We start from the raw sequence: 19,145 nt of genomic DNA, 5'->3' as shown, positions 1-19,145 counted from the left end.
TAGATCATTCAACATATCTTCTCTTAGCTGATATTTGCTGCTCTGGAAGTGGATATTTACACACTAGTAGCAGCAATGTGTCACATTTCTGCTCCACTGCATTGCACAGCTTTAAATCTCTTAGATCGCATCATCTTGTGTTATGTCAGCTCACGTTGGCTTTACTGTGTGACACAACATAACATGATGGGAGATGACAGAAGTAATGTAATGCAATATGACGTATCAGAAATGTAAAGGGTATAGAGATTAGACATTTGGTATCAATTTAGATAGGAGGCTTCAAAGCCAAAATGAATCTGGCAGACACTAATGGAGTGAATGATACAGAGACCATTGTAACTGTGAAACTCTGGACTCCGAAGTTCGTTAAATTAAATTTAGATGGTCCATAAAAATAGACTGAAATATTAGGAGAGGTTCCGTATCTATGGTTCATATTGATGTGCAGCTTGGGGAGTATCTAAATGACAGATACTATAAAATGTTCTTCTCCCCCTTTTATTGTATTTATTTATTTATTTATTTGCTGCTGATTATTTGTTTTGTTGCTTTGTTTCATGAACTGTGGACTAGAAAAAAAAAGTTTATAATGATTGGATGACATTGTTGCACTGGGTTACCCCAGATAACCTTGTATTACATGGACTGGCATTAAAGATGTCAATGAAACTGTAAGTGCCTACTCTGTGTGCAACATATTATTTTAACACTATTTTTATTTTGGACTCTTACTTCTTAATGTTATATGGTATTTAGATGTCAAGATGAGAAGTACCTAAGAAAGAAAGAAAGAAAAGTACAGAATTCCCTTTTTATCTATTACTATTCAAAGATCAGATAATTTCCATGCTTTTGTTAGTGACAGAAAAACTTAAAGTTTTGGAGGTTTGGTTGCTTACACAAACCATCTGCATCCCTGAGGCTTCCTGATTATGTTTCCCTAGGCAAGTCTTTTTCCCCATTCCAACACATTTTCTGGCAGTGAGTTAACTATTTTGGGAGCAGACATGTGGTACACTTGCTTCTCCATCACAGCTGGTATGTGGCAGAAGAACCCAATAGTCCTCTGACTTGTATTTTAAACTTTAAAGAAACTCTTGGTCTTTCTTATAATCTGTATCCCAGCATGTAAGGAGTTCAAACTAACTGCAAAACACTCACCTCCTATATTGAAAGAACCAATAAATCCTGTGTGATCTGGCCCTGAAAGAGAAACTTGGATAAAGTTAAAGGGATTGGGCTGCTCAGGGCTCCCAAGAGAGGGAAAAGGGCTGGATTTAGGAGAGGAGTTATTTAGGGCTATATATGAGATGAAGAAAAGCAGAATGACCTGGGAGCTTGGCAGTGATCCAATGAAGTAGTACAAAGCACTGGAGCAAAGTCTGCCTTTCTCCTATGAAAGGTATCAAGCATATTTTAGAACAACGTATATGAATTGCAGGGTCCAAAGTGGGATGTTACAGACGGGGTGAATGCACTATAGCTGATAAGAATTAAAGACAGCTGTAATTCCTCTTTTACTACTATCTAACTACAGCTCCTCAACAAAAGAAGATTCCTTTGCTGAAAACTGCTGACCTCCCCAATGATTCTTCCCTTTGTGAGCCTTCAAAGCATGAGCTTTATGTCATTTTTTCACCAACATAAAAGGAAGCTTGTGTTAACAGTAAGAAAAATGGTTAAGTGGTTTTGCCTACATTTCAAGAGAGACCACAATTGCTTCACTGTGTTGAGAAACAAAACAATAAGCTCTACTGCCAGTTTTGCCAACAGTGAGATTTTTCCCTCTGTGCAGCTCTTGCAGTTATCATTGTTCTCCGTGAAATGATAGTATCATGTAGTTATTTCAAACAGCATGTAGTGCTTTATGGTGAATGATTTGTGGCATTGTCAGCATCCTAACAGAATCAATAGGAAATGTTTTAGATTATATTGGACCAAGAACTACGGATACATTGTAGGGGCCAATCGATTCAGCAGCAGCTCCAACTGGGGGCAGGAGGATGGATCCAGCCAACCAACTAACCCTCCTCTTTATCCCACACATCCATGGTCCTCTGGAGCAGGGACTTAAATCTTAGCTCTGTGAAGATTTTCTTTCCATCCTAGGATCAACATAATTTCCCTGGGGAATGGCCCTTGAAGCAAACCACAGCATCCTCCTAAAAGAAGATGCTCAGCAGCAGTGGCCTCCTAACCCCTTGTTTAACTTGGACTTCGAGGACGTGGCCCTAACAGACACAAAGTGGCATCTTTGGCACCTAAGCAGCCCTGATGCTATCTGCAGTTCCAAACTGTGCTGAACTGTGTTATTTGGAAATTGACAATTTGGTATGAGAGGTGTAGAAAAGGTGGGTAACTGAACAGGGAGTCAGGGTATTGGCAGGCTTTGGAAGCAACTTAAGAACCCCAAACTGCATTGATATCACAGAGTGCACGCCCTACTCTGCTGCATTAGCAGCATCAGTGAGTAGAAAAAGTCAAGTACATGACCCTAGGTGAGGCAGGCACTGCACAGGAGGAAGACTAATATCAGGGGCAGCTCCAGGCACCAGCGCAGCAAGCACGTGCCTGGGGCGGTAAGCCGCAGGGGGCGGCGTGCCAGACATCATGAGGGTGGCAGTCAGGCCGCCTTTGGCGGCATGCCTGCGGGAGGTCCGCTGGTCCCACGGCTTCAGGGGCAATTCGGCCGCGGGTACACCGAAGGCGCGGGACCAGCAGATCACCCCAAGAAACACCACCGAATCCACCTGACTGCCGTGCTCGGGGCAGCAAAAATCATAGAGCCGCCCCTGACTAATATGCACAATGAGGATTGTGAAGGACTGCTGAGGATAGTTCAGGATATTTTAAAGAAAGTAATAATGCTTGGCAGAGTGGTGGTTGTGGATAATCTATATAGAAGAGGAAAACGATAGAGAACTAACATAAAACAAGCTAGAGATCATTTCTTCCCAGGGCTGAAGTGAGGAATTCTTAAAGGAACACGTAGGGCTATGAATTGATAGGGGACTTTTAAAATGATAATTTTTAAGAAGCTAAAGTGGTGGAAAACCACAGATTGTGCAGAGCAGAATTGTTCAATTGTGTCATTTTTTCCTCTTACCTTTATTCTCCCATCCAACCTACTGTCTGTTATACTCACTTATTGTATCTTGTCTTCAATTCAGCATCAATCCTGCAGACACCTACTCACAAACCTAACTTTGCAAACATGAATTGGCCCATTGAACTCAGTGGAAATACATGCATAAAATTAAGCATGATAATTTGTAGGATTGAGGCCAAAGACTGTAAACTCTTTGGGGAAGGGACTGTGTCTTCCTATACGTCTGTATAGTACCTACCACAATGGGGTTCTGATCCTGTGGGAGAGTTCGTTTATTGCAATTTTAGTGCCTCATAGCCCTCTCATTCTCCAATTAATGCATGCACCCCATGTGTTTCAAATTATGTCCCACCTCTTGGGGTCTGGTTTGGTAAGCCCCAGCAAGGAATAAACAGACACTTCCTTTGGCCCTTCCAGTAACAATTACCTCTTCCCCTAGAATACAGTTTCACAATTTCTGCTAGCCCTCTGGGTTTAGCCCTTCATGCTTCTGGATCCCAGGACCTAGGTGCATAAGTTCCTTCCCTTGTTTTTACCAGTGCTTGGATCTCCATGAGCATAAGGCAGCTCTCATCCAGTGTTCCTGGTCCCTGTAGGTCTATTCCTTGGCACTCTTTTCACAGGAAACCACCCACTCTAGCTCCTTCCCAACAGATAACCACCACAATCCTGTGAGCTACTCTCACCTGCCAAAGACTCCACTTTTCTGCAGGAAAAACCTTCCAGCAGGTTCCCTCTTTATGTGAAAGGCAGTCTCCTGAAAGGAGGTGTGGCTTCCAAGCTGCTGTTACATTGCCATTGATCACTTGACTCAAATGCAAGCCAGAGTCTGTCTTAACTTTTACAAGCCCAGCTCACCCTGTAGCACATCATTCCCCACTTCACCACAACAAGTATGGATGTCAGTGCACTTGGCAGCAGTCCAGCTCACTGCTAATGCAGGAATGGGGTCTGTGCAATTCATTGTAGAGCCTGTAGTTGTTACCATCATACAAATAAATTAACAGAGGCATAGCTCTTTTGATGATTAAAGGTATCTTACATTTTTAATTTCTATTAGTCTATGAGTTACTAGAGCTGTGCAAAACAATTCTCATTACTGGGTAAAATAGCTACAAATCATTTAATGTTATTGGTATGCTAAAGCAAGCAACTCAACATTTTTTCTTTTGTTCTTATCTCCATTTCTGGAGAAAGGCAAAGTGGTTTGTTTGTGTGTGGGCGGGGACGGGGGAGAGAAGACGATTTTCATCTCGCTTACAAGGTACCAACTCCTTGTTTCAAAGAACTCTCATGTAAATAGCTACAATGCTCTTTCACAATTATGGTATAACTATTTGTAGCATGCGGAACCAAGTGGTAGTGGGTTTCTGTGGTCTCCCATTGCTGTGATATTAAGCACGTTATTCTGAAATGCTAAAATTTTTTGGCTGTGGAAGCATAGGAATGGACTATGAAGTGTTTTCAAAAGAAAAAGTGATAGGATTCAAAATGACAGCATCTGCTATTTATTAATTATCAGGTGCTTTCTATGTCCTTTGAAAAGATTCTTGAGCAGCATTTTCTGCCATCTGCCACCAAGATGGGTAGGTTTGTCCACAAACATATAATTTTATACATTCATTATGAAGTGGATAATATAAAGTCACTTGCATGAGGGCATGCCAAGTTGTTACAGTAGTCTCTCTTATAAATATACATAATTTACATAATGTGATAAAGTATAACACTTAAGATACACACAGCTAAAGAGGATTTTAAACCACTTTTATTTTTCATTGTGCTGGTCAGTGTGGTTGCCCTAAAGGGCTCAGAGCGCTTGCAATTATTTTTGATAATAATCATTACTGCTCTACAAGAGGATATTACATGCTGTAAGAAGTGCCATGCTAACATTGGAGCTAAATCCTATTCCCAGTTATACCTGTGTAAACTACAAAATAACCCCACTGAAGTCAATGGGGTTACTTTAAATTTATGCCTGCCTAATTGAAATCAGAATCTGGCCCTCCTCTCTTGATGTGCTTCCAAAGCATTGGGATATAGAAATTTATGCAAATAGATATTTAAAAGAAATTGTACTGCATTCCAAATAGACCTACTCAATTGACACCACACTGATGAGTTTTCTATTTATGATGACCTAATAAAATATACATGCTGATAGTAGAGATGTCCAGAATGGTTGGTTGTTTCTGTTGCTTTAGCAACTTGAGACAGTTTTATGAGGTTGCTTCAGGTCATAAAAATACAGCTTCTCTAAGTCTTTGAAAACACTGGAATAATGCAGAAATAAGGGCTGTCACAAACAAAGCAGGACTGAAGACTTACAAGCACCAAAACTCTGGAAAATGTTACCTTGCTTTAAAACACAGTCCATACTAAAAGTCAGATAATCTCTGGCATTTTCATAAGTGGCAGATGGGGAGAATGCAAGGAGTCTTTCTCCCTGCCACAAATGCTCATGCAATCTACACAAGGTCAAGAACAATTGCAGTCCTTGTCCAAAGAGAATTAATGCAGATTGTTTCCTTGCAATGCTGTAGAGAGTTGTAGGGGTAGTTGCTGGAGGATGTTGGGTCATAGACTGAGTTTGGTAGAGGAAATGGGCTAGTCAAGCAACCAACTGATTATTCTGAAATTAGACTAAACATGCTCTGACAGGGTGTACCGGCCCCGCATTGGAGTGGAAGGAGTTAAAGCAATGCTCTTAGTAGCAGAAGCTATGCCTCCCTTCCCTCCCCCCGACCCTGCTGGGTTTTGGCCACCCCAAGCAGTCCAAAAAAAGCAGGGAGGGCCTGGGTCCCCCTTTGCGGGGTGGCCCACTGAACCACCCCAAACTGAGTCTGTCCATTAGGCTGCGCTTCCCTGCAACCAAGAACAGTGGGCTGCACTTCCCTGCAGTCTAGAGCAGTCCTATTGTCTCTGGCCAGTGGGCTGTGCTTCCCTGCAGTCCAGGAGAGTCCTATTGACTTTGGCCATTGACTTGCGCTTCCCCGCAGCCAAGGAGAGCCCTACTGACTCTGGCCATTACTCCCTGGCTTGAGGACACAGTTCAGGGAGTAGGAGGTCCCCAAAACAAATTCCCTGACTAGCTAATTTAAAAATGGTGCACTCACAAACTCCATGAATGATCTTCAGGTTGGAAGATGACGCTGGACTCTTCAGTCACTGCAGAGGGGCTGCTGTCTGCTGTCAGGGATCCTCCTCAAGCAGGAATCAGGCTGCGCTGGTTCCAGGATTTCCCCTCACCATGAAGGGATGCAGGGCTCAAGGTGTAGGTTATACAACTACCCTAACATCCAAACTGTAGCCTCCTAGCCCAGCCTCCAGTCTCACACTCAGCGTGTGCTGAGAAATTTCCCCAGCCAGGCTGGGTTCACCTCCAGCTCCCTAGGTGGGACTAGTCACCACATGGTCAGCTCTGCTAGTCCAGGGAAGCTGCCTGCTGAGTGTGTGACTGGAAATTATGGCTGATTGGCATATAGTTGGAGAGTGGGGAGCTGGTGAGTCCCCGGCCTGCAAGCAGGGTTCCTCCTGAGAACTGGCCTCCAGGGACCTGACAGCCAATCCCTCACCTGGGTTTTCCTTGACCATGGATATGATATTTCAAATGACTTTAATAGATTTTGGCTCATATCTCATAATACTATTGATTGTAAATTTCTCTGGATTATAGGAGCCTAAGCAGAATGCTATACACAAAATACCACAACTAATAATAATAACAATATCCATTTTACTGTCAACTATATGCCAATCAGCCATAATTTCCAACAAATTAGGATCAACAGTACATTTGTTAAATATAACTTCTCATTCAACAAGTTTGCTTTGAAAGAGAAATAGCAATATTTATTCTCTCCTGCTCAGCTAGCTCCAAGTCAGTCTACAGATAGAACATTGCATGTAGGTACTTGTACATTTATTGCTTGTTTACAACACTCAGGAAGTCATTCCTTAGAGGAATATTGTGGCTGTGCATCCTTTATGCTTTTTATCATGGGCAGATTTTCAATAATATTGACAGTTCTTGCTGCTATTGTTCAACACTGCACACTGAACCCGTTCCTGCTGAGGAAGACCTTCTGCTATCAGAGATGCTAAATCCAAGCTGTTAGCATTGGTGTTTTATGTAAGCACAGTTGAGTGAACAAATAATTTTGGTGTCCATGGAGTCAAAGAAAGGTCAGAAAAAGCTCTGACTATTAAATGATGCCTATTAATTTCACTGCTGTTGACAAGTAAGCCAGCTATGCAATGACAGAAATAATTGCTATGTCCTGTAGGATCATTAAATTAATATGACACTTTTAAATAACATTAAGGGCAGTTAATAGCAATGATAATTCTTCAGTGTAACACTGCAAAATATATATTGAAGTATAAAATGAATAGCAGCTAATTGGGTGTAACAGCACATGGAGATCCAGTTTAAGTTGTGGAGTACTGGTAGGATAAATGCTCTACTGCTCATGATACTGAGGAGATGGGCTGTGAGGGTGGTTACCAGTTGTAGGTTATTTGTGAACTTCTTGTGTAGAATGGAGGGGAAAAAAAACACACACACATTACAGTAGCCCAGCCTGGAGATGATAAATGAGTGAAATACTATGGCTAGGTCTTTGTCAGAGATAAAGGGAATACATAGGGTCCTCATCCTATCCAGAGATGGAAGAAGGTGTTTTTAGCAACTGCTGATATTTGACTATGCAGGCTCAGTGCTGGAGACTGAACTATGGTGAGGCAAAGAAGTAGATACTGTGAGAACTTTAGTCTGTCCAGGTTTCAATGTAATCCACCTGTTCTGTACCCATGGTCTAAAGTCTCTCAAACACTGGGTCAGCTCAGTGCTGAGATAATGTTGCATGTGCTGGATGAAAAAAAAGATACATGCAGATTTGTATCATCAACATATTCTCTCACTGCAGCCTTCGCCATCTAACACTATTCCCTACAGACATTAGAGAATATGCTATTGCTGTGGCAGGAAGATAACTAACATAACTTAATAGTTTATTTCCCCCCACCACTTAGTAACTATGATAAAATGACCACATTTATCTTAAAGCTATACTGTAGTATTGATGTGGTTAACTATCAGCAAAGTTTCTACTGGTATAGCATGATATAACTCAGGGGTTCTAAAACTGGGGGTCAGGACACCTCAGGGGGTCACCAGGTTATTACATCAGAGGCCACGGGCTGTCAACCTCCACCCCAAACTCCGCTTTGCCTCCAGCATTTATAATGGTGTTAAATATACAGAAAAAGTGTTTTTAATTTATAAGGGGGGGGGTCACACTCAGAGGCTTGCTATGTGAAAGGGGTCACCAGTACAAAAGTTTGAGAACCACTGATATAATATAATAAAATGACAATTATTGAATTAAAATATAGAGATTGGAATATGGAATGGCCCCTCAGTGTATGAATCTCTGTCTGTGGTGTTTGGGGATTGGAAGGGTACCACATATGAAGCACTGTCCCATTTACCCATCAAGCTCAAAGTGGGCACTGTACAGGGTGGTGGATCTGCTCAATTCCATAGAAAGAAGGAGTTAGGTGTTACTGTGCATATACACAGATACCTCTAGAAAATATTTTCACACTGGAAAAATGTTTTCTTCGAATAATATTTTGAAAATCATGAAGGATCACTATTGATCGTGCTTATGTCCTTTAGGAAAGAATTCAACTGATGTGGCATTTCTTGTAGAATGAATTCTTTTGTACAAAAATAATCACCCCCCCTCCACACACACACACACAAATAGTTAAAGAAACAAATTGAGTGAGCTACTATCTTCTGTTGGTGAAAGGCACAAACATTTGAGCTTCATGGATCTCTTGGGCTCTGTGGAGCTTGAAAGCTTGTCTCTCCAGCATCCTGGTGCCACGTGGAAAACAACACTGCAAACCAACTAGTTAGAACCTTCTAGTCTGATTAAATTGTAGCTAAGTAACACACACTGCAATTTGCTGGAAAATGTGGCATTGTTATTCCATAGGAGAAATGTTAACATCAGAGCTAAGCTGGTAGTTAAGCTTAGAAGTTTTCATGCAGGCCCCTACATTTGTACCCTAAAGTTCAAAGTGGGGATCCAGCCTTGACATGGTGGATAGCGGTGGGATCATTTTAAACCCAAAAACCAGTGAGATTTTTTTTTCCTTCTAGCTGCTTGGAAAGCCGAGCTGGAAGTAGATAGATGCATATCTTATCTCTCCTTGCCTGAAGGCAGAGGTGTTAAGTTTTTTTAACAGGTCCTTTGTTTGCGCTTGTGCCCCTCCCCGTTTTAGTTTGGATTCTGTCTCACTGCACCCCCCAATGCTGTTATTTCCTCCCTTCCTTGGTGCAACAAGAGGAGCCGAAAACCTTCCCTGAGCCGGTGACTGACCCCTAGCCCTTGGTAGCCCCCCATCCTCTCCCCCTTTTTTTGGCGCCCTCCTCCCCTGCCTACAGCCTAGCAGGGAGGAGTGGTCGACCTGCTTCCCTCTTCCTTACCCCCCACTCCAGTGTTTGCTCTCCCCCCGTCCTCATTATGGCAGGGGATGAGGAGAGTCAGACCCTGCTGCCCCTCCTCCACCCGCCCCACCATCATCCCCCACTAGCCTCTACCTCAACCGCTGCTGCCAAGCCACCTACTACCATCCCTGCTGGAGCGCCGGCAGCGGTGGGTAATGAGGTGACCCCAGTTACCCAGGGGGAGGACGACCCTCTGCCAGCGGGCCTCGATCTGAGCGACCTCGCCTCGGCCCCCCTTTCCCCGTATTCTGTCCCCTTACCCACTGCTTCCACTCCCGCCTCCGAGGAGCCCCTGGACTCTTCCACCATCCCAGCTGCAGATGGCACCCCGCTAGCAGCCGCCAAACCTCTTGAGGTGACGGCCAGTGCCACCCAACCGGGACCCGAGTCGCCAGGGAACTCCCTCATGGCTGAGGGACAGCCGACTTCCTTTCCGGGTAGGGGCCCCATCGTTGATTCTCCACCTATGGATGCCGTGGCCTTACCATCTGCCTTGGAGCACGAGTCCGGCATCGCCGAGGGCCCACCTCCCTCCCTGCAAATCCCTGAGACCCTTTGTGGGGTGCCACTCCCTCCACCCAGTGGCCTGGCTGCTGAGGCCCCCGATCCCACTATCGCCCCTTCCCCTGTCCCTATTCCTGACTCCGACCCTGCCCCTGTCACCGACCCCATCTCTGTCCCCTCCACTTCCCATGATGCTATTGCCGCCCCTGGGGTTGTCTCCTTCCATATCCCAGAGGATGACCCCAAGGAGCAGCCTTTGTTTTTCCCTGTCCCGACCCACCAGGGGCTGCTATTTTCCCTCCGCCGCCCCCCATCTGAGGCGGGCCACGTGGCGCCAGCCCATCGGACGCCACGTCGAGGGTCTGCCCCCTGCTTGCCCATCTTGGTGGGCCACGGGGCTGTGACAGGGGGATAGCCATAGATCAATAACCCCACCCCCCCATACGCTGAGAGGGGAGCTACGGGACTTCCTTGAGGACATCCGTGGCTCCCGCAACAAGGTACAGCTTGCACTCCAGCGATGGGGGGATTTCCATTAGATCCTCCGGGCCGCGAGGGCCCTCATGGGGGAGGGTAAGAGGACCGGGAGGCAGGCCGCAGCGGCCTACCAACGGGTCCGTCTCTTCCGTGACTCTTTAATCGCTTATGGGGTAGGTCACGGATTGTTGCGCGGCCCGATGGAGGCCGTGGGTGTCTCTGCTAGCGAGGATCCCCCCCAGCCCTCCTCATGGCACCGATCATCTTCGCAACATTAAACACCCGGGGCTGTAGGATGGGTCTCCGCAGGAGCCAGGTGCTCTCCTTCCTTCGGGGGGGGGGGTACTCTGTGATTTTCCTGCAGGAGACCCATATGGATCCGGCCCCTGAAGTTAGCTGGCGGCTGGAGTGGGGAGACAGGGTCTATTTTAGCCACCTCACAGTTCGTACGGCTGGAGTGGCGACCCTGTTCTACGGCCCGAGGTGCTGGGGGTCACCGAGGCTGTGCCGGGCCGCCTGCTGCACCTCCGGGTCCGCATGGAGGGGCTTGTGGTTAATCTCGTCAACATTTACGCCCCGACATTGGGCCCGGAGAGGTTGTGTTTTTATCAGCAGGCGTCCGCCTTCCTCGGCACCTTGGATCCTCGCGAGTGCCTGGTCCTGGGCGGGGACTTTAACGCCACCCTTGAGGAACGGGACCGCTCAGGGACCGAGCAGCACCAGGCCGCCGCGGACGTCCTCCGGGAGATCATCGAACATCACTCCCTGGTGGACGTCTGGCGCGACCACCACCCAGATGACGTTTCGACATTCTCTTTTGTCCGGGTGGCGGTCCATCGTTCGTACCACTCCCGGTTGGACCGCATCTATATGTCACGCTTCCATCTTTCCCGGGCCCACTCCTCCAGCGTCCGGCCGGCCCCTTTTTCAGATCACCATCTAGCCACCGTGACAGCCTCTCTCTGCGCGGAGAGGCCGGGGCCGGCCTATTGGCACTTTAATAATAGCTTGTTGGAGGATGTGGGCTTCATGGCGTCCTTCCGGGAGTTCTGGCTAGCCTGGCGAGGGCAGCGGCGTGCCTTTCCCTCAGCGCGATGGTGGTGGGACCTGGGGAAGATGCGCGCCCGGCTCTTCTGCCATGACTACACCCGGGGCGCCAGCCGACGGAGGGATGCGGTGATAGGGCAGTTGGAACGGGAGATCTTAGAGCTGGAGAGGCGGCTGGCCGCCAGCCCCGGTGATCCATCCCTCTGCGGAGCGTGCCGGGAGAAGCGGAAAGAGCTGCGGACCCTCGAGGACCATCGGGCCCAAGGTGCCTTTGTTTGATCCCGCATCCGCCTCCTTCGGGAGATGGATCGCGGTTCCCGCTTCTTCTATGCCCTGGAGAAAAAGAAGGGGGCTAAAAAGCATGTCACCTGCCTTCTAGCAGAGGACGGCACCCCGCTCACGGATCCGGCGGAAATGTGCGGGAGGGCCAGGGCCTTCTACGCAGGCCTTTTCTCCCCAGATCCGACTGATCCTAATGCTTGCAGAATGCTCTGGGATGAACTCCCGACGGTCAGCGTGGGCGACTGAGACCGGCTGGAGCTGCCTCTCACTCTGGCCGAGTTCTCGGAAGCCCTCCGCCGCATGCCCACCAATAAATCTCCGGGCATGGACGGGCTGACCGTGGAGTTCTACCACGTGTTTTGGGACGTCCTCGGCCCGGACCTTGTCACCGTCTGGGCCAAGTCCTTGCAGGGCGGGGTCCTTCCTCTTTCGTGCAGGCGAGCCGTGCTGACTTTATTGCCGAAAAAGGGGGACCTCCGCGATTTACGGAATTGGTGTCCCATCTCGCTCCTCAGCATGGACTATAAAATCATAGCGAAGGCCATCTCGCTGCGGCTAGGATCCGTGTTGGTGGACGTGATCCACCCAGACCAGACCTACACCATCCCGGGCCACACCATCTTCGACAACTTGTATCTGGTCCGGGACCTCTTGGAACTCGGGTGTAGGGATGGTCTGTCGTTCGCTCTCCTGTCCCTGGATCAGGAGAAGGCATTCGACAGGGTGGACCACGGGTATCTCCTGGGCACTCTGCGAGCGTTTGGCTTCGGGCCCCAGTTTGTGGGTTTTCTCCAGGTGCTGTAGCCTCCGCAGAGTGTTTGGTCAGGCTCAACTGGACCATGACCGAACTGGTCAGCTTCGGGCGAGGAGTACGTCAAGGGTGCCCCCTCTCGGGCCAGCTGTATGCTCTGGCGATTGAGCCCTTCCTCTGTCTCCTCCGTAGAAGGTTGGCAGGGTTGGTGCTGCGGGAGCCGGAACTGCGGCTGGTCCTGTCGGCGTACGCCGACGACGTGCTCCTCGTGGTCCAGGACCCAGGTGACTTGGTGCGGGTGGAGGCTTGCCAGACCATCTATTCGGCGGCCTCCTCCGCCCGGGTTAACTGGGTCAAGAGCTCTGGCCTGGTGGTAGGGGACGGGTGGCAGCTCTATCTCGGCGTTTACCTTTCTGCCACGCATCTGTCTCCGCTGGAGAACTGGCTAGGTTTAGAGGGCAGAGTGTCGGAGCGGCTCCGGAAATGGACAGGACTACTCCGGTGTCTCTCCCTTCGAGGGAGAGCACTGGTGCTCAATCAACTAGTCCTGTCCATGCTCTGGTACCGGCTCAACACCCTGGTCCTGGCCCCGGGCTTCCTGACCACCCTCCAGACGTTGATTCTGGAGTTCTTTTGGTCAAGACTGCACTGGGTCTCTGCCGGGGTTCTCCATCTACCCCTGGAGGAGGGAGGGCAAGGCCTGAAGTGTCTGCACGCTCAGGTCCATGTCTTCCGCCTCCAGGCCCTGCAGAGGCTCCTTTATGGTGCAGGTAGTCCGGCATGGAGCGTATTGGCGCACGCCTTCCTGCGCCGCTTCCGAGGGCTCCGATATGACTGGCAGCTCCTTTGTCTCCATCCGAGAGGTCTTCCACAAAGCCTCTCTGAGCTGCCGGTCTTCTACCAGGACCTCCTCCGGACCTGGAAACTGTTTTCAGTGACCAGGTCCGTGGCGGCCACCGTGGGGGCAGATCTCCTCACGGAGCCCCTGCTATACAACCCCCAGCCTCGTGTGCAGGTGGCGGAGTCCCCCATGGTGCGCCAGAGGTTGGTCCTAGCAGAAGTCACCAAAGTCGGAGACCTCCTGGACTACGACCGGGGAGACTGGCTGGATCCTCTGACACTCGCTCAGCGCATGGGGCTCTCTAGACCTCGTACTCCCTGGCGCGTACTTCAGGAGGTGAGGGCCACTTTGCCGCCCGCTGCTCGGGACTATCTCGACCGGGTCCTGCGAGAGGGTACACCCCGCCCACCCTCCACTCCGAGCCCTCCAGACTTTTTCATCGGGCCCCTGCCCCGTGGACCCAACCAGCTCCCTCCCCGTCCATTCGCGATGAGCCGGCTGCACCATCTACAGCCGGTTCCGTTCCGGACCGCGCCAAGGAAACATCTATACACGCTCGTGCTCCATGTTCTTCATGTCCTCACCCTCGCGTCCCGCCCCGATACGAAGTGGCGGGACCTTCTGCCTGGAGGGTGAGGAGCCCCGATGGGCCAGTCTTTATTCTGCTCTGATCCTGAAGCCCACCGGGGACATCAGTTGGCGGCTCCTTCACGGAGCCGTGAGCACGGGCGTGTACTTGGCGCGGTTTACCCCTATCCCAGACACCTGCCCCTTTTGCGGCGTGAGGGAGACCCTGGTGCATGTTTACCTGGAGTGCGCCAGGCTGCAGCCCCTATTCCAGCTCCTCACGGATGTTTTCTTAAGATTTTGGTTGCACTTTTCTCCTCACCTTTTTATTTATGCACTCCCTATCCGTCGCCCCACAAAGTCGCGAGACCTCCTGGTCAACCTTCTTCTGGCCCTAGCGAAACTGGCCATCTATAAAACCAGAGTGAGGAGGTTAGCCGATGGAGTTTCCTGTGACTGTGGGGCGTATTTCAGGTCCTCCGTTCTTTCACGTATCCGGGCAGAGTTCCTCTGGGCTGCGTCCACTGGCTCCCTTGACGCCTTCGAGGAGCAGTGGGCGCTGTCCGGGGTTCTCTGCTTGGTGTCCCCGTCTGGTTCGCTTCGTTTGACCCTTTGACCTCACTCCTGTCTCTGTGTTTTTATTTGTTGTCCCCCGTAATTTTTTGGTCTCCAGGTCCTGTGGACCCCCCCTTAGGCTGTGGGGGATCCAAAGCCCGCCCACTTCCTGGATCCCAATAGGTCTGGTCACTCAGGGAACAGAAAACTATTCATCCAATAATCAGTATATTTGCCCTCTACCAGACTCCTGTACCCCACTGGTCTGGGTCTGTCACACTATATTTTATCAAATTACATTTTAAAGTGTAACAAAAGAGGGAAAACAGCAGGATAATGTGGAAGAATTTCAGCTCCTGTGTTTTGCATTGGCTATTTGATAAACTATCTTGATGATACAGATTCATTGCCAGCCTTATGACATTGGTTTCAAATATCAGTGCAAGAGCAGGATATACAGAAGGATATTGTTTTATTAACTTCAGCTTTTATTGTGATAATTTTTGTGTTTGTTTCAACCTATATTTATGTTGCAACATGCTTAAGGCCGGTGCTTAATTTGTAATGAAAGAAGTGCCGGGGCTCAAGCAATTTGTTTAGTTTTGTAATTGATGTGGCAAACCCAGAGGTGCCAGGGCTATGAACTGCCAAGCCTAAAGATTCTGGGGCTCAGCCCTGTCAAGCCCTGGCACAAATTAAGCACTCCTTAGGGCTAATTTGTATCTGGATTCATTTTATTTCATAAATAATGTCTAGTAAAGAGAGCCTAACTTTATGAGCCATATTTCATGGAACTGAGCAATGGAGCTATGAGAAAATATGTTTAGTTTTCATAAAACACCTGTTCTTTTCTTCTTTGGCACTTTAAATATATCATACACGACATATTGGAACAGAAAATGATTCTGTGTGTTATGATTACGAGATTGCATTACTTGGCCAAAGTTATTGCATAGGACACAATTTTAAATTTCCTGAACCTCTATGTATGCCTTCCTCCCGCTCCCCATATATTATAAGAACAAAATAAGAGTAATTTTAATTATGCCAGCTGCAGCTCAGATACGACAGTGATAGCTGATAATATAACAACCTGCTTGGACAGAGTCATAAGCAATAAGAGCACAATAATGGCCATATTGGGTCTAGCCTAGTATCCTGTCTTCCAACAGTGGCTAAGACCAGGTACTTCAGAGGGAATGAACAGAACAGGCCATCATCAAGTGATCTATCACCTGTTGTCCACTCCCAGCTTCAGGCAATCAGAGGCTAGGAACATTCAAACCATGAAGTTGCATCTCTGCCCATTCTGGCTAATAGCCATTGATGAACCTATCCTCCATGAACGTATATAGTACTTTTTGAACCCCGTTATGGTTTTGGGCTTCACAACATCCCCTGGAAATTAGTTCCACAGGCTGTACGCTGTGTGAAGTAGTACTTCCTTGTGTTTGTTTTAAACCTGCTATCTATTAATTTCACTGGGTGGACCCTAGTTCTTGTGGTATGTGAAGGAGTAAATAACACTTCCTTATACACTTTTTTCACACTAGTCACAATTTTATATACCTTTATCATATCCCCTTTTAGTCATAGAATCGTAGGATTGGAAGGGACCTCAAGAAGTTATCTAGTTCAGTCCCCCACACTCATGGCAGCACTAAGTATTATTTAGACCATCCCTGACAGGTATTTGTCTAACCTGCTCTTAATTGCGTACATACTTGTGCAGCTAGCCCAAGCCACTGCCTGTTCCACTACAGACATGCTGCTACTTTTAGGCACTACCTTGAGTAGAGCAAGCACATGTATGCCTACCCGTGCTGGGATTTACACCTGCTAGCTGCTATGTAGACATACCATTAGGCTGCAAGCAGCCATCTTGCATTCATTTTTAATTAGAACTATACAAATAAAATTATTTAGCATTTATATAGCATTTATTTCTCTAAATATTTATATCACACATAACTGATCCTAAGGTATTTGACATAAGTTGCCAGAGAGGTGCACTCAGTTGCCTTTGGGTTTGAGGCCTGCATCCAACTGATACACACACGAGAAGGGGACAAGAAAACCATTTCTTACTTTTATGAAAAAAATGCAATGAGACTTGAATATTGATACAGACTAGACATGATTTCAGTTAATATAGTCCAGGGATCTGCAACCTTTGGCATGCGGCCCACCAGGGTAACTGCCCTGGCAGGCCAGGCCGATTTGTTTACCTACCGCATCTGCTGGTTCAGCCGATTGCAGCTCCCACTGACCGCAGTTCGCCGCTCCAGGCCAATGGGAACTGCAGAAGTGGTGCGGGCAGAGGAATGTGCTGGCTGCCACTTCCCACCGCCCCCATTGGCATGGAGCGGCAAACTGCGGCCAGTGGGAACCGTGATCAGCCGAACCTGCGGACGTGGCAGGTAAACAAACCGGCCCGGCCCGGTCGGCCAGGGTGCTTACTGGCAGGCCGTGTGCCAAAAGTTGCCGATCCCTGATCTAGTCTCTCCTGAAAGACACAAAATGTAAACTGCATAGATCCCAATTTATCTGGGAAGATAAAGATGTTTAGCTGACCCTGCTCATGATTTTAACCTTTAGTTCTGAGAAGCAAAGGGGAGGGAATATTTTTTAAACTGATGCTTTGACTACTAAGCCATGCCCTTTGGTTTCAGTAAGGAGATATTGAGTCCTAGTAATACACAAGATTTGACAGTCAGGACTACATTTTCAAAGGGCTTCCATTTTGCACGCTCCCTGGATTTTACATAAGAACAATCATACTATGTCAGACCAAAGGTCCATCTAGCCCACTATCTTGTCTTCTGACAGTGGCCAATGCCAGGTGCTTCAGAAGGAATGAATAGAACAGGTAGTCATCAAGTGATCCATCCCCTGTCAACCATTCCCAGCTTCTGGCAAACAGAGGCTAGGGACACCATCCCTGCCCATCCTGGCTAATAGCCATAGATGCTCTATCCTCCATGAACTTACCTAGTTCTTTTTTGAACCCTGTTATAGTCTTGGCCTTCACCACATCATCTGGCAAAGAGTTCCACAGGTTGACTGTGCACTGTGTGAAGAAATGCTTCCTTTTTGTTTTAAACCTGCTGCCTATTAATTTCATTTGGTAACCCCCTAGCTCTTATGTTACAAGAAGAAATAAATAACCTTTCCTTATTTACTTTCTCCACAGCAGGCATGATTTTATAGATCTCTATCATATCCCCCTTTAGTTGTCTCTTTTCCAAGTTTAAAAGGCCCAGTGTTATTAATCTCTCCTCATATGGAAGCTGTTCCATACCCCTAATCATTTGTGGTGCCATTTTCTGAACCTTTTCCAATTCCAATATATTTTTTTTGAGATGTGGCGACCAGACCTGCATGCATTATTCAAGATGTGGGCCTACCATGGATTTATAGAGAGGCAATTTTCATTCGCACCTGTGTCTTCACACAAATCTAAGGTTTGTGGCAGCAAATCAAGTAGTTAGATACAGGTATATAACAACATTTATGTGTAAAAATGCTGGTTTGGTATCCAGAAAGAGGTGTGCACACAAAGTGTGTGTATGAAACAGTATTTCTTTGAAAGTTTGGCCTGAGAATGCCAGAGTGCTGTAAAACAGAGTGGAAAAATATAACTTGGTGGAAACCTGTTCTTGTAGCAGACAGTGGGAAGTGTGTTGTGAGTTGTTGAGTATACTGATATGGAATAAAGCAGACTATTTTGGAGGCATAAAACTAGGAGGAATCAGCATTATTATGGACACCTTTCTTATTCTGTGTTGTTGTTTTTTTTTTCTCCTCTCATTTAAAGAATGCCCAGAAGAATGAGAAGGAAAATAGGGAAGTACAATACCATGTACAGGCAGAAGCCTGAAGGGTTGTTTTTGCTGAAAAGTCAACTTCTCGCTTTGAAGTGGGGGAAGTAATAAAGAAGTGGAGGTGTTTTCAAATGATCTATGACTCATCTGGGATATGTTCTCAGATATGTAACTATATCATCTATGTCTAATTTTGAGAAAAGTAAGATGCTTGTGCAGCGTACTGAAGGATGCATGAACTGTTTGATGCTGAAAGGCAAGGGAGAGAAATTTCCATTGAAGGAGTGGAATTGGTAAAGAATGACTGAACTGTATATTCGCTTATGTTTAAAAGTCAGAATAAGGGAGTCAGGGGAAAAAAGGATATTTGAGGGTTCTCTTGGTTTAGATAATGAAAGAGAATGGAAGAATGGATGCCGTCACCCACATGTTAAGTAACTGTTCTACTCATCCTCCTTATTTACCAAAAGTGTAACTTTAAAAGTTTATTAAATGTGTAATTATTCAAGAAATATTTTAAATACTAGAGTTGTTTGATATACTTGTAACACACCTAACATTTTAGACATACATTTATGGAAGTGTAATATACTGTAAGTGCTATTTGACAACTGATGAGTTACAGTTATTCTTATTATTTCAGAATTTCAAGCTAAGTA

Source organism: Trachemys scripta, chromosome 1, assembly GCF_013100865.1.
Source record: "Trachemys scripta elegans isolate TJP31775 chromosome 1, CAS_Tse_1.0, whole genome shotgun sequence".
NCBI lineage: Eukaryota > Metazoa > Chordata > Testudines > Emydidae > Trachemys > Trachemys scripta.
Note: the sequence above shows the minus strand (reverse complement) of the source record.